This window comes from Microcebus murinus, chromosome 8, assembly GCF_040939455.1.
Source record: "Microcebus murinus isolate Inina chromosome 8, M.murinus_Inina_mat1.0, whole genome shotgun sequence".
Classification (NCBI taxonomy): domain Eukaryota; kingdom Metazoa; phylum Chordata; class Mammalia; order Primates; family Cheirogaleidae; genus Microcebus; species Microcebus murinus.
The window spans coordinates 99,741,774-99,757,163 of NC_134111.1; positions in this window are offsets into that span (position 1 = coordinate 99,741,774).

Below are 15,390 nucleotides of genomic sequence, written 5' to 3' on the forward strand. Positions count from 1 at the left end.
TCTTTTGGTGTTTCTGAATGGACTATTGTTCCTGTCCCTTGTCACTTCCACTCATTGGTGCATCTTATACCCTTTGCTACTACACAGCAGGGGGTTTGAAGGGGCTTGCCCTTCAAGCCCCCCCCCAGTACAAGCTGATATGCCCTGTGGGAGCCCACATTACCTGACCCAGGGCTGCTCACAGGCCAAGCTGCACTGGACTTCGTTCCAACTGTTCTCAGGCAGCGGCTACACGTGGCCTCTGAGCAAGTTTTCTTTGTAGGTAATTTTCCTAGGGACACCCCAGTGTTGCCAACAGTCCACACTCTCTAGTTGGCCAACCCGAGTCACATTTATTTCCTCTGCCTGGCCAGTAGGCTCTTAAGTTTGCAACCTAAGCCTGCTCCTAAGCCACTTCCAGCATGTTCCTCATTGGTTATCTCACATTTCTGCTTGATTCCCAAAACACCAGACAAAATATACATATGCTGCTTTAAACTGCCTGGGGTCAAATCCCAGCCCTGCAATTCGCACTAGCTATGTGAATAGGGTGAGTGACTCCCCAACCCCTAAAATATGGGGACGATAATAATACTACCTATCTATCAGGGTTATTGTGAGAACTGAATGGCTTAATATCAGAAAGTGCCTCAAATAGTGTCTGGCACATCCAGAAAAACCATAGTGTTCCCAGGACCCCATGTTGGGGTCTGTACCTACATAGGTGGGTTTTACCATGTTTGGAGGACTCTGGACAAAGGAACACTGTCTTCAGCAAACTCTACACATGTTCAGTGAGAAATGGGGCACTGGCCTCGCCGAGTTTCTGGAAGCCTAGGTGCCCCACATGCTTGGCAGCCCCGCTGGCCTCAAAGGAATGGCAGACCCTGGCTGGCAGGCGGAGTGGAGCACATCTCAGAAACTCCCGCCTTCCTGCCCTTCAGAAACCCAGCAGTTTCAGGCTGCGGTTTCCTTGCCCAGGCGTCAGGGCCTGGGAGCTGCCACGGGCCTTTCAACCCTCCCGCCCGCTGAGCCCGGCAGGGATTGTGTAAGAGCCCCTCACGCCTGCTCCCCCCGCCAGCACGCCCGGGCCTGCCCATCCTGCCAGGGAGCTGGGCCAGAGGACCAGGCTCCTGGGACCCACACAGGTCTGGCCACCCTGGGAGGCTCCTACCTGGCAGGGAGAAGGTGGGGAATGTCTCTTGATGTTCCAGGCCTGACCCCAAGGCCTGTGGAGGCCGCTCGTGAGCTGAGGTAAGGAAGCTGGCAGAGGCCACCACGCCCTGGCCAGGGGGCCACCATGTGGTTTTTCACTCCCTGTGCACATGCCCCCTTTGGTGTCTCCAGAAATCCTCCGCCTGCCTGTGCCAGCTCCTGGCCCTCGTGCCCACATCCCTCTGCGCGCCTGCACCTATGTGCACAGCCGAGTCCCGTGGGTGTCTTGCTTCAGCTCTGCTTACAGTGTGTGGGTGGGTGGCTCGGCCTCACATCGAGGCAGGTGAGGGTGCTGCTCCCGGGAGCACGTGAGCGCACACCTGGGCCCTGCCTGTGACGCCTGCAAGAGCGTTGCACCTGAGGGACAGCAGGACACCTCTATGGGACTTCCTGCCACACGGCCCAACTCGAAAGAGAGCACAGGAAGACCAGGAGCCCTGAGAGGCCCAGCTGAGGGTCTGTGTGCCCGCGCCAAGCCAGGGGGCCCAGGTGAGCTTGAGGAGCGGCAGGCTCTCAGACACCAGCAGCTGACTCCTCTCTGTTAGTCCCACGTGGGGCTTTCTACCCGCCCCTCACCCTGGCAGGGAAGCCTCCCCACCCCAGTTTGCGGTGGAGGGCACAGGCAGACCAGCAGGACTGGCTCACTCCCCTGCCACAGGGGAGTGCAGACAGGGTGACCAGCTGTCCCTGTTTGCCAGGGACTGAGGGATTCTTGGGCTGCGGAACTCTCAGTGCTACAACCAGAAAAGTCCCGGGCACACTGGGACATGTTGGTCACACTGGTCCACTCCTTAGTCACACACTGGGGAGAATGACATTTCCAAAGAAAGGTGTGGCCACCACGAAGAAAAGTCCTTGTGGCCCTTGATCCAAAAGCAGCCTCCGGCTCAGATCTGCTCTCTGGGCCACGAGGACGCAGGGAGCGGGAGCAGGAGGCGCAGGGGAGCGTGCGGTTTGCAGTGGCGGAGCAGAGGGCCAGGGGCTGGGCCAGATCACAGAGCCAGCTGCTGCCTGCCCATCAGGACCTCCCCGGAGGGCGCTGGGCTGCTCTGCTCCAGGAGGGTCGCTAATCAGGTCCCCAGCACGGAGATCTGTCCCTTCTCCATATGGGGGCCAGCATCTCCAGAACGGGGGGAGGAGATTTCCCAGGCTCCTCTCTAACATGCTCTTTCCTCCCAGAGGGTTCTGAGAATCTCACGGGGAAAAGTGAGGCTCTCACTTGAGCAGTCCTGTAGGAAAGTCCCCAAACAGGACACAGTGTTGCCCCCAAACTAAACCCCCCAGGGCAGGGAAGGCCAGGCCAGGCAGGCCCCTTTCCGGGGAAGCAGGAGCCCACACGCATTTCAGCCTGCGGGAGAGCCGCACCCACCACCTGGCACCACTGCTGTCCTGGGCTGTCCGCAGCTTCGGCCGCTTCTCCTGGGCCCAGCAGGTTGTAGCGGCCTTGACTGGGGGCCACACCCGGCCCCTCCCAGCATCCTTTCTCTACTGACACCACACTCTCTGCCCTGAGAGTCTCACCTCCAAAGTACCGGCCAGACTCCTGCCCAGCCATGTGGCTGCCCGCACGGTCCCCCAATTCCCTCTTGCTAACCAGAGAAGAACAAGGCCGAGTTCGCAGGGACAGGGCGGCATGGCCATGTGTCCCACTCTCACCTGGACTGTTCACAGGGCCACAGTGCCCTGACGCACAAAGTCCTTGGCCAAGACACAGTTTTGAGAACCCCAAGTATTAATCACCTTGGCGTTAGTCTCCTCTTGGGCCCTCTGTGACGTGTTCCTTAATTAAGATTTTCAGGATGATGTGTTCCAGAATGTTCCTCAGGAGTCTCCACTTCTAGAGGCTAAATTTGGACGCAGGGACATTCATGGGGAAAGTAAAGGGTGTTTCAATACCTGCAGAAACAGGTGAAAGAGGAATGAGACGTTAACGTTTGTCAGTGAGCCTACATGAACTGAAACCGCACTCAAAGCAGGGACAGATGGGCGTCTGGAAACAATCTTCGCCGAGAACCTCGGCTTTTAAAGCGTCCAGCTTCCTGGCAAACCGTCGCTGGCAATAGGAGGGGATCCCTGTGTTTCTCCCCTCCGTCCCCCCTCACTGTGCTTCCACCTGGGCGGAGCTCACGTGGGGGACTCACTCCCAGGCAAGGTTGACACTCGTCCTAAGCAGGTCCCTTTCCATCTGGGGCTGAGACGGGGGATTTCTGAGCATGGGCAGTCACGGCGGGGTGCGGCGGGGGCAGGTCTGCCTGTGCCCCACTCAGCAGGGCCCGGGGCCTTGTTCAGACAGCTGTCCGTCATCAGGAAAGGATCACGCACCTGCTCTGAATCTAAGGGCACTGGCCAAGTGTTGCTAAGTCCCCTTCCCAGGGTGCTGAGACTTACATTGCGCCAGCGCTGGAAGAGCGGAGAGAAGACAAGCACAGCTCAAACAGCCACGCCACGCCCTGCCGTGGGAGCCTCCTTCTACACATGGGGACGCTGGGCCAGAGCGGGCCATGGTCAGGAATACAGCCCCGGTGGCCCTGCTGGTCCCGTCTCCAAGCTGCCCTCCTGCCTCCCCCTCAGTGACAGGGGCTGTGGCTGACATCAGCTCTGAAAACTGGGAGACCAGGGCACACCAGAGTGGCCGGAGCACTTCCCGGCACAGGCAGGGCTCGGCCAGCCCCTGCGGCCAGGGTGCGGGTGAGGGGCAGAGCCGGGTGAGAGATGACCAGCTCCAGCAGACACTCCAGTGGTGCCTTTCCTCCCCGGTGCACGTTACGGGGCTAGACCCCGCAGACCTGCCCCCCGCAGCTCCGCAGACGGCCACGGCCACAGCACGAACACCTTTAAATGTAGGGGGTAGAAAGGCCACCAGGACAATGGCAGGTCCTGTAGGCTCTGGGCTAGACATCACTCTGAGTCCTAGGCACACGCTAACTCGGCCCAATTCTATGAGGCTTGCTGTTATCCCCACCGTACAGAGAGGGAAACTGAGGCAAAGGGTGGGTGGGTATTACCCAAAGTCATCCAGTTAGTAAGTGGCAGAGCTGGGATTTGAACTCATGCCATCTGCAGTTGCAGATGCAGCCCTCAGCTTTCAAGGGGAAGAGTCACAGGCCATAAGCAACCACACCACCAACACGGTAGGCCTCTGGCCACCCCACCCCTCCCACGTCCCGGAAGGATCTGGAGGTTTCCTCTGCTGATGGAAAGGAGTTTTACTGTCACAACCCGAAGCCCTTATTCCCCAGCAGATGCCTCTCGGCTGGCATGGGGGATGGAAGGCTGCCCAGGTGGGTGATGTCTCCTTGTGAGGGAAGGTGTTTCTGGCGGGACCTGTGACCTGGGGGAAGGGCATCATGCCACCGTTTCTTGCCAGGGGCTCAGCGGGAAGTTGGCCTCCTGCAGACCAGCGCTGCAGGCGCTCCCTTGGGGCGATTCACAGCCTCAGTAGCTGGTGGGTCACCCTGAATGTGGCTCCAGCCACCCTGTCCCACCGCCTTGCTCTAGGGCTGTGGGCCCGGAGGTACAGCACTGCGCAAGGTTCCTTTTAGGGGACCCACAGGACACGAGTCTCTCAGGCCTCAGCACCAGCTGGACAGTGTGGCTGAGTGGTTAGGAGCACAGCCCCAGGGCCCCCTGTGGGGTCAAGAACCTCGGCACTGGGCTCCCTGCCTGGCTGAGCGTGGAGGGTCTGCAGGCGACAATCAATGCTCCAGGACTCCAGGAGCTCTGTCTGCCACCTCTCTGCATGGTCCCTACTCCACGGATGGCCCTGCACCAAATAGTTCAGATTCTCCCCCTCCTCCATGACAGACAGCAATGTCCCTGGGAGTGCTGCATGCTGCTGTGCCTTGTGGAAGTGTGGCCCCACGCTCCAAGGAACAAGCCGCAGGAGCTGGGAACGCGGCGGCACCCAGCCCCTCCCTGGCCCTTTTCTGGGACATCGATCTGGACATTCCATGGCTAGGCCTGGGCTGGTCCCTAGAGAACCTCAAGGGACTGGCAAGAGCTCGCCACCTAGCCTGGCCACCAGAAGGGGTCCGTGAGGAAGGCCTGGGACCCTGAGGGCTTCCCAGATCACCCGAGAAATAGAGGGCAGACCACCCCCCAGCGCTGGCTGCCCTCGGAGCCTGGGAGCCTTCCTGTGAGCTGAATGCCCAAAGCCCCGGTGGGCCCAGAGCTGAGCCGCTCTGAGAACAGAATGGGAGCAGCTGCACTTCCCCAGGAAACGTGTCACATCTCTGTGACAAAGCACCCCGCAATTCATAACTACTGGTAATGTCCCTTCTTGGTAGTCAAGGCCCATGCTTATTGCTTTTCAAGAAACAGTGGCAGGCCGGGCGTGGTGGCTCACGCCTGTAATCCTAGCTCTCTGGGAGGCCGAGACGGGCGGATTGCTCAAGGTCAGGAGTTCGAAACCAGCCTGAGCAAGAGTGAGACCTCGTCTCTACTATAAATAGAAAGAAATTAATTGGCCAACTAATATATATAGAAAAAATTAGCCGGGCATGGTGGCACATGCCTGTAGTCCCAGCTACTCGGGAGGCTGAGGCAGGAGGATCGCTTGAGCACAGGAGTTTGAGGTTGCTGTGAGCTAGGCTGACGCCACGGCACTCACTCTAGCCTGGGCAACAAGTGAGACTCTGTCTCAAAAAAAAAAAAAAAAGAAACAGTGGCAGTGCGGTTGGAGTATTAACTCTGAGGTCACCCAGCTCTGCCCTGAAGGTGCCACGCCCTGTCCTCGGGTCTCCCTCCCTGGGATCTCAGGCCACGGCCTCGCTGGCCCCAGGTTGCAGGACACGCTGGCCTCCCTGCTGCTCGCTGCTTGCTGATGGCACAGGTGTGGCATTCCCAGACTGTCATCCACATCCTATATACCAGGGTGGACTGAGCACATCTTACCTGGATCTCTGCTAGAGCCCTAACGCTGTCCTCAAGGCTCAGCCAACAAAGGCCTCAGCACACAGGAAACACAACAGAGACAGCAGCCAAGTGCCACTCACCCTGGGCCAGTTCCAAACCAGGGCTCTGCGTGCACTGCCTTGTTTGCCCTCCAATCCACCTACCTGTAAGGTAGGGACATTTAGGACGCCCATTTTGCAGATGAGAAAACTCAGGCTTGGAAGGTTAAATCACCCAAGACTATTAACCTATAAGTAGCAGAGGGGGGTCTTGAATGACTCCCACCCATAACCTCCACCACTCCAGGCTGGGGTGCTGGGGGGAGACCAGGACTTCTGTCCTTAAGAAATCAAAGACCTCACAGCAGCCAGCTGGGGCCAGAGACCTGGGCCCTGGCAAGAAGGGAGGAGTGAGGGGCTTGCCTTTCCTGTTCTCCCCTCCCATTTCAGCACTGGGGAGGGCCCTCCCAGGGGACAACACACATTAACACGCTCTTGGAGGGACGTGGGGGAGGGGAGAGGGCAAGCACTTGAGGCCCAACTTGGGCTGCAGGCCTGGGAGGGTGGGGCTTGCCGGATCTGGGGGCTGCACGGGGGACGGCGGCCTCTCCATCCTCGCACTGGCTGCCGCCCCCTGCCCGAGCCTGGGCCGCTCATCCCCGCGACCCGCAGGCTCGTCGCCCGGCCGGGATGGGCGCGACCTGAGCTGAGCAGGGTCTGCAGGACTCTGTGACAGGCAGTCCCCAGGCGCAGTCGCCTCCTCCCAGACTGGGGGAACAAAAGGGACCTGGCTTGCAAGGGCAGGAGGCGACCACGTGCTCTCCCTCCCCGCCTGGGGCCGGCCAAGAGGGAAGGGGCCTCGCGCGCCCTCTGCTGGCCTGGGGGCTCCTCGCAGGAGGCGGTGGCGCCTGGGGCCCCCTCAGCGGGTCCTCCTGCACCAAGGGCTGGCTGGGTGTGCTCCCGTGGGCGCCGCTGTGTGCATGTGTGCTCCTGTGTCTGTGAGTGTGCGCCTGTCTGTGAGTGGGTCAATGTGTGCCTCTGGTGTGCATGCATCTGTGTGAGTCTGTGCGTGCACATCTATGTATTTCTCAGCGTGTGCATGACCGTGTCTCAGTGTGCGCAGGTGTGTTCACGTATGCACGTCTGCATGTGTGCTTGTCTGAGTGTGCACGTGTCTGTGTGCATGTTTCTCCACGTGTGTGCGCGGGTGCATGTCTCTGTGAGTGTGGGTGTCCCTCTACACCTCTGTCCCCCTGGCCTTGCCCCTGTGGGGTGTGAGTGGAGTTGAGCTAGGCTTGGGAAGTTGCAGGCTGTCTTTTACCTGACCTGTGTTCGTGGACAGCCCACCTGGAAATCATAGGGAGACTGGGAGGGAAACATTGTCCACCAGCCACGCTGATGTTTAGTCCGTGCCTCCCAGGACAAAGTGGGGAAAGTATTAAGCTGAGTTCCATCCCCTAAGGAGCTGTGCAGGTGGGAGTCACAATCTGGCATGATAATTCAGATGATGACTACACCCTACACTGGAGGACTGCAGGGGGAAAATGCAGGGGGACTCTAAGTGGGGCCCAAGTTGGCTTGGAGCAATCCCTGAGGGCTACATGGAGGAGGCAAGACTGAGCTGAGGCTAAAGGGGTAGCTAAGGCCTTGGACAGGAAGGAAAGCTGGGTGAGGAAGGAGGGGGCCCAATGGGCTCAGGGCACAGAGAGCAGAGAATCAGAGAGGCAGGTGGGAGCACACAGGGGAAGAGAGGGATCATGGGGGGCAGTGGTGAGAAGCAGGGCCAGAGCCTCAGGTGTGCCGGGCACAGGTGCCCCAGCCTGCCTGTTGGGGGAAGGGTCACTGAAGGCTGAGCAGGGTGGAGACAGCACACTGTGAGGGCCGAGGAGGATGGGGGTCCTTTGCCTGCTGCCAACGCCCTGGGAGGGAGGGCCCACGGGCCCATCAGGCACCCGGGTGCTGCGCAGAAGCACCTCAGGATAAGGATGCTCAGGGCACCTCCGCTGATCTCGGACGCGCACACCTCTGGTTCTGAGCCTGCCTGACGGCAGCCTGGGGCTGCAGGGTCAACCTGACTCCCCCGTCCAAAGCCCAGCGAGGTCCATGCTGCACCAGCCGCAGTGGCCTCCGGGCACCCCTTGTGCCATCAATGCCTGCTTTGTGTCCGCACAGGGTGGGCCGGACAGGGCCTTTTTGGTCGCCGGCCAGCTTGGTCCCCTCTCGGGGTGGCACTGGGCCCGCCTCCCTGGCACTGGCTTCGAGGTCCTGTGTAGGAATGCTCCATCCTGAGGGCCCGCTGTCCCTGAAGCCCCCACTGAGGCTGGGCCCTGTGCCCACTCGTGAAATCAAGCCCAGGGAAAACGTCCTGGGCACACACTCACCTGGGCTCGGTCACACGGGGACACGTCCACAAGGGCTCGGGGCTGGGAGACATGTGACTTGGTGTTTATCCACTCCAGCATCCTTTCACGTAGGTCCTGCTCACCACCTGGGGGTGCTGACTCCCGGCCCCACCTGCCTTTCCCTGGGGGCACGCAGGCCTTTCTCGGGGCTCCCGGAGGCCCTCAGGGGGGTTGGCCTCTGCTGGCCATTGTGCCAACTGCCTCGCTCCTGCCACTGATGGGCACGCTCTGGCCAAGCCTCTCCCGTCGGCTCCCACGCGTGGGCTCAAGGACACATCCTGCTTCTGGCCCCAGCCAGGGACCCACGACACCCTCGCTGTAGGCGCCACCACTCCGCAGCCCCCAGGAGGGGAGCGAGCCAGGGCGCCAACCTCTGACCACCCCACCCCATCCAAGCCGCTGTTCCTCCCACTGGTGACAACAGGCCCCTTTCAGGACGGCTTCCACGCGCACTGCGTCACCCGCCCTCCCAGCAAGCCCGGAGACAGGCATCACACCGCCCCAGGTCACAGCTGAGGGAGCTGCCCAGGGAAGGCCAAGGTCAGGGCTGGAACCCTGTAACCCCCCAGTACCCTGACATTACCCTCCCTCACCCACAAGGTCCCCTGCTCCCCCGGACCCTCTCAGTGCACTGAGGCCACGGTCTGCGTCCTGCCTGTCCATCACGTTGCTCCCTGCACAGCACCGTCCGTGGCTCCCACTGACTCCAGGAGGGCGCATTTGCCTTGGTGCTCAAGGCCCCAGGCCTCCTCCCAGCTCTGCCCGGACCCACCGCGCTGCCCCCCAGCCTTTGCCCAGCTCTGCCGCCCCCCTGGACTCGCTGCCAATCTCCCAGCCGCACTCTGGCCTGAGACAGTCGGGTGAACTGCTAAGAAGGCACCCAAAGGGGCAGTCCTGCTCCCCCCACCGTGCCCTGCCCGGGTGGGGCTCCTGGTCCACACAGCAGGTTTCCTTCCCTGCTGGCCCCCACGAGGCTCAGCCCCTGGATGCCTAGGAACCTGCCCCGACAGAGGCCTGTGGCCTCCAAACTGAGCAGGTTGCCACGGTCCGCCTCTGTCCTTGGGCCCGGTGCAAGGCTGACCCTCCTCCGGAGCAGGTGTTGGCTGGAGCTGGGGCAGTGGGGAGACAGGAGGCAGCCGTGGTCGGGAGGGTACGTGGTGGCCATCTCCTCCCGGCGCCGCCTCTCAGGGCCCTGGAAGCCGTCGCGAGTCTGGCGTAAGCCAGTCCCAGTCCGGGCTCGCGCTCTGCACACGCACAGCCTGTCAGCTGCGCCCACGGCCCACATGGCAGGAGGGGGCTGTGGCCATGGGCACATCCTTACGCGGGGGGGAGGGGTGGCAAGGGGATGTCAGGAGGCCAGTCAGACCCTGCGGGTCGGGGCGCTGACACGGACACAAAGAGCAGGGCCTGGGGCCACAGGAGGGGAAGCCCGGCCATGACTGTCCAGGTGGGGTGAGCACCCGGCGGGGAGTTCCCACTCCTGACGGCGGCTGTCGTCCTTGCCTTGCTCACCTGCATCCTGTCCAGCTGCCTGCCTGGGGCCTCCTGGCCTTACCTGGGCCCCGGGGCTGACAGGAGCCTCCTGACATCCCCCCCACATCCCTGGGTATGCCCCGTGCTGCTGTGGGGGAGGCTGGGACCCCAGGCCTCCTTAAGGCCTCACCCCTGGGAGGCTGTCATCTTCCTGGGAGCCTCTCTGAGGGCTGTCACTCTGCCAGGTGCTCAGAGATGGAGTTGGGCCTGCGCCTAGCTCCTGCGGGACGGGGGCTCCATGGGCTCAGGCCCGGCCCGTGCACTCCTCCAGGGCTGCTCTCCCGCCTCTGGCCTGAGGAGGAGGATTTCAGCCTCGGGCCTGGGGGCAGAATCAAAGGTCTGGGGCCTTGAGCCCCCTGCCCTGCTCCTGCCCTGGGAGCAGATTTATTAGCTAGGCCTGGGTAGTGAGAGCCCAGAGTAGGGGCGGCTGCGGGAGGGGCGCCCCTCTGGGCAGACTCCTCAGCTGGCAGAGGCTCCTGCCAAGCCACTTCCCCGCCCGCCCTGCCCCTCCACGCATGTCAACTTGGGGTCTGTGTGCAAACAGCAGCTGGGCTCTCTTGTCACCCTCCCTCTCCCCCTCCTTCTACTCCTGCCCCCCTCAAAGCCTCCCAACTGTCTCCTCCATCTCAGGCCCTGACACCCCCCCCCAGGTGATTTAAAAGCAGGGCCCTGGGGCATCCCCCCAAAAGAGGCAGCCCCTGCCCAGTGTGGGCCCTGGGTCCTAATTTCTCCTCCAGGCCATGATGTTTAATCCTTCTGAGCAACCAGAAGGTGGCTCACACCTGTAATCCTAGCACTCTGGGAGGCCAAGGGGGGCTGATCGCTTAAGGTCAGGAGTTACAAACCAGCCTGAGCAGGAGCCAGACCCCGTCTCTACTAAAAATAGAAAGAAATTAAATAACCAACAAAAATATATATACAAAAAATTATCTGGGCATGGTGGCGGGTGCCTGTAGTCCCAGCTTCTCGGGAGGCTGAGGCAGGAGGATCGCTTGAGCCCAGGAGATTAAGGTTGCTGTGAGCTAGTCTGAGGCCACAGCACTCACTCTAGCCTGAGCAACAAAGCAAGACTCTGTCTCAAAAAAAAAAAAAAAAAAAATCCTTCTGAGACACCATTAAACCCAGAGATGGTGAGTAACCAAGCCAAAGTCACACAGTACCCAAGGACAGGTCCAGCACTCAGACCTCCTGTGCTGTTTGCAGAGCCTGTTTGCAGAGCCAGTCTGCTCCCCAGCCTCTGCTCTTCCTCATTGCCCCCAGTGCCTGGCGCTGCTCCTATCAGGGGCCCTGGAAAGGTGGACCCACTTCCAGCCTCCTAGCCTGCGCCAAGAGCTGCAGCTGAAGTCCCTCTGCGTGCCTGTGCTTGAGACAGGAAGGCGGGCAGGGCCAGATGGCAGGGCTGGGACTGGATGCTGAGGGCAGTGGGCCCTGCAGAGTGACACTGAGGACAAGGAGGCAGATTCCAACACCAGGCAAGAAGTAGAAGAGCAGGGGCCAAGGCAATGGCCCAGGGAGAGGGGGCGGGACAGGGGAAGCACAGACTTGGGCCCACTGTGGGTGGATGACACCCAGGTCTCTGTGGTCTGGGCAATGGTGACAATGGTGAGTCCTGCACAGACAAAGGCACAGGGAATTAGGAGGTGGCGGGAGTGTAACCTGTGTGGGCAGGTGGCTCCTGACCAGGCACTCGCTGTTCTTCCCAGGTTCAGGCTCTTTTAGTCCTTACAGCAGGCCTGACCTAGGACAAAATGTTGAAACGGCCCAGGCAGTGGCTCACGCCCGACATCCCAACACTTCGGGAGCCACGGAAAGAGGATCCCTTCAGGTAAGGAGGTCGAGATCAGCCTGAGCAAGAGCAAGACCACAACTCTACAAAAATAGAAAAAATTAGCTGTGTGTGGTGGTGCTGGCTGTAGTCCCTCTACTGGGGAGGCTGAGGCAGGAGGATGGCTTGAGCCCAGGAGTTGGAGGTTGCAGTGAGCTATGATCACGCCACAGCCCTCATGTCTGGGCAACAAAGCGAGAACCTGTCTCCAAAAAAAAAAAAAAAAAAAGTTGTCACTGGTACTATAATCGTTCCCATTTCACAGATGACAAGACTCCATCTCCGATTCGATTCAGTGAGCGACAAAGCCTCCACTCAGGATTAGGCCTGAGTAGACGGAGCCAGGATTAGGCCCTCAGGTGCCTGTCTGGGGTGCGGGCTGGGGCTCCCCTTGAGCATCCGCTTCCGCAGACCCTGTGTCCAGCCGCCAGGCCCGGCGCTGGCATAACTGAGTCTCTGAGTCCCACAGGGGCCCTCTGCCAGGAAGCCCGGCCCGACCACAGAGACCGCGGCAGGGTGGGGGGCTTGACAGAGGATGCACCCCGAAATGGGTGGAGGAAGGCCCAGCCTTGTTTGGGGGCGGTGTCTGAAAGGCAGCGGGGCAGGGGCGGCAGCCCCGCGAAGGCCTGCGGGCTGAGAGCGAGGGGGACCGCGGGAGGGAGAGGGGGCCCGGCTGCCCCACTGTCCCGGGCCGGGTCATCCGGAGCCCCCGCCGCGGCCAAGGTGCAGCCGCTGCAGAGCGCGTGGCCGGGGCCTTCCCAGCCCGCGGCAGCCCGGGGAGGCCGCGGGCACCAGATGTGCCGGGCCACGAGCAGGCCTGCGCCTGGCAGCGCGGCCCGGGTCCCGGGGCGAGCAGGGGCGGCCGCAGGCGCCCTTGCGCACAGCCCGGCCACGCGGGCCGGAAGTCGCCGGGCCAGAGCGGGTCGCCGGGGCGGCCGGGCCGGCGGGAACAAAAGACGCGGCCCGGCCCAGACGGTCCGGCCAGGCGGCGATTGGCGGCCGGGCGGGCAGCGCCCAGGCCGGGCCGGGATTGGCCGCGGCCTCAGCCGGCCCGGCGCCCGCCCCGCCCCTCGCGGCCGAAACCCGACCCGGCGCCGGCCACGGCCCGCGCGCGCCCCCGCCATCCGTGCCCGGCGGGCGCAGGCCCGGGTCGGTCCCTGCCCGGCCCGCGCCGCCCACCCGCAGCCCGGGCACCGAACCGCGACCGCCGCCCCGCCCTGCTCCGCGGCCCGGGACGGGCGCTGGGACCTGCGCCACCGCCGGGGGACGCCCCCGCGGCTGGGGGAGGGGCAGGGCGCGCGAGGCACTAGGCCGGGGAGCCAGGCCAGGACTGGTGGCAGGACTAGGGGAGAGGCCCGGGGACCCTGAGGGAGGACGGGTAGGGGTAGGCGAGGGAGAGGAGGAGGCTGGAAGGTGGCTCAGGAAAAGGACCCTCTGGATGGCGGGAACCCCGCGCTGTGGGCGTCACTGGGACTAATGACGCCCCAGAACGCCCGACAGGCCCGGCCGCGTGCGACACTAGCACACGAGGGACTTGACTGAGCTCTCCAGGAACCAGGGCGCTGCTCCTGGTTGAGGACGTGAAGAGGCCCTTCTCCACCCAGCCCCTCTCTCCCAGCTGCCCGGGAGGTGACACGAGGGGTGGGGCTCGGGCGCGGCCACCAATCACAGCCTCAGCCCCACTTTGAATCTGGGCCGCGGGCGCGGGCTGCCTGGCTGCCAGGTGTGCTGCCTCCTCCTTTGTCCCCACTCGCCTGCCCAGGCACGTCCCTCTTTGCCCCCACCCTTCGGGAGGCTCTGTGCCCCACACAGCTGGCTTGTCTCCTCCCCTTCTTGTCCCTGGCAGGGACTGAAGCTGGACCCAGGTTCTGCGCCGTCTAGTGCTGGTGACTCTGAACCGTGTCCCTGTCCAGCCTCATCCCTAACCCTGCACAGAGATCTTAAGTGGCAAAGACAGCTACCTCCATCTCCCAGATGGCACCAAGGCCCGGCCCTATGGTGCAGAGAATGGGGGTGGGGGAGGACTGGGAGCCCAGGATTTGCAGCAAAAATTCTGGAAGAGGGCTGCTCTGAGGCAAGCCCCTTACCTGCCATGTGGCTCCTGCAGGTGTGAGACTGAGACCACAGGGCCGATGGCCTAGGTTGCCTTGACTAAATGGGACCCTGCAGAGGAGGTGCTCTGGGAGGTTAAAGCGTTGGGGGGGGCATGTTACCACTCTACCCAAATGCTGGGGGACTGACAGCCACAGGGAGTGGGTGGGCCGCTGAGGCCTCCCCACAGGCCAGGGCAAGGGGGCCAGGCCTCATGAGAGAGACCAATACAGTGCTTGACCGGTAGAAGCCTGGGCGAGCGTGAAATGCAAACTAGACTTTGTCCCTTCCCTGCTAAAATTCCCTAGTGGCTCCCACCCACTGCCCCCAGGACCCCCTGACTGGGTATGCCAGGCGGCTGGTAACTGGGCAAGCGACCCTCTGGAACCAACCTGCTCACGATTGAATCTTACTCCTTGCTAAACTTCCTTGCTAACTGTGCCTCGGATTCCCCATCTGTAAAATGGGGATGATGAGAACACTGAGCAGTTTTCTGAGAGCTTTACTCATCCTTGTACTGACCTGCTTAATCCTTACAACAACCCAGTGAAGCAGTGCCATCCTTATGTCTGCTTTACTGCACCGGTGATAAAGGCAGAATGATGGAAGTTACTCCAGACTACCCGTTCAAACAGTCGTGGATTAAACGAGTTAATGCATGCCAAAACCCTAGAACAGCTAGGAAGCTAGCTGGCAGTTAGCACTTTCTGGCTGTTATTTTTGACCCATCCCGTCCTGCCAACACCTTCTCCCCAAATCTAACCTCCAGTCCCACAGAACTGCAGTAGACACACGCCTCTTCCCGTGGCCTAACCGCTTTTTCTCTCTTTTCCCCCACCTTTCTTCTCTGGGTCCCAGCACCTGGCACAAATGGGTGCTTAATACATGTCTAGGAATGAATGAATGAGGAGGGTTTTGGAGGGAGACTGGTGTGAAGGGATTATTTAGTGCTCATCAGCCCCCTCGTGGTGGGGACCAGCATTCTGGGCCTTGGCCCAGCTTTTAATGAGAGGGCACAGGACAGGGCCTGGGTGGCGGGGAGGCAGCACCTGAGGACAGTGGGCAACCCAGGGGTTGTCCCAGGGTGTAGGCCCACGTGTCTGTGGGGCTGCAGGGATTTTCAGCTCCTCAGCCAGGGCCACCTTTCTTCCCCATCTCTCCGAGATCCTCTTCTCAGTGTGTGTGTGCGCACGCTCATGCTTGTGTGTCTGTGTGTGCATGTGGGGGGGTGCACTTGCCAGCGTGAGCTGAACCCAAGAGGCAGAGTGTTCAGCTGTGTCTGCACAGAACAGATGGCGGCAGCAGGTTCTGTCTTTGGAGGATGTGTGTGTGGGTGGAGCTGAGTGTGAATGAGCCCACGTTCGTGTATGTGTCCCCTGCTTGTGTGTGGCTGTCACGAGGAACCTGTCTGGGTCTGAGAATGCCGGGGCTTAGCCTCCCGGGAAGCAGAGCG